We start from the raw sequence: 632 nt of genomic DNA, 5'->3' as shown, positions 1-632 counted from the left end.
TCCACGGGTGCGCTTAATGAGGAATCATCAACATGAAAATCCCAGACGAGATAAACAATTAAATGAATGAAGTTCCCAGCGGGTGAAAATAAATCTTGATTAGCGTGAAGCCGCATTACATAACAATAATTAGTCTGCATTCATATAGCGTGAAAGGTATTGATATTAGTTCAACGGAAGCGCTTTCATAATCATATTCATGAATACTGCAATTTCCTATTTTGATCACCTGCAGTCATTGGAAATCATTACTAAATCAAGACAAAAATGGTCAGATGAAAATAGATTGACGTGATATCTCACGATTCCTCCACACGAAAATGAAGCAGGAAAACAGCTGCGTTCACCAAGCAGTGCAATCAGATGAACTTTATCCTTAAAAGAGATTTCATTCTTGAAATACTAATGGATTCCCAAGAAATAAAAACAAAGAAAGCGAAGGTAAAAAAAAGTCACCAAGAACGGGCTGACGGCGCATCCCTCGCCGCCAAAACCCAATTATCCCAGGATTCACTCATTAAGCCTTCGGAAGCAAACTGGGACCGATTGGCTATTGGTAACCTCTGTACCGAAGGCGGGAGTTTCGATCTAATCGGGTTTTCCTTTCCTCCCCTCGATCAGCGGTTGTTTCA

The sequence above is a fragment of the Penaeus monodon genome, chromosome 21 (assembly GCF_015228065.2).
Source record: "Penaeus monodon isolate SGIC_2016 chromosome 21, NSTDA_Pmon_1, whole genome shotgun sequence".
NCBI lineage: Eukaryota > Metazoa > Arthropoda > Malacostraca > Decapoda > Penaeidae > Penaeus > Penaeus monodon.
Note: the sequence above shows the minus strand (reverse complement) of the source record.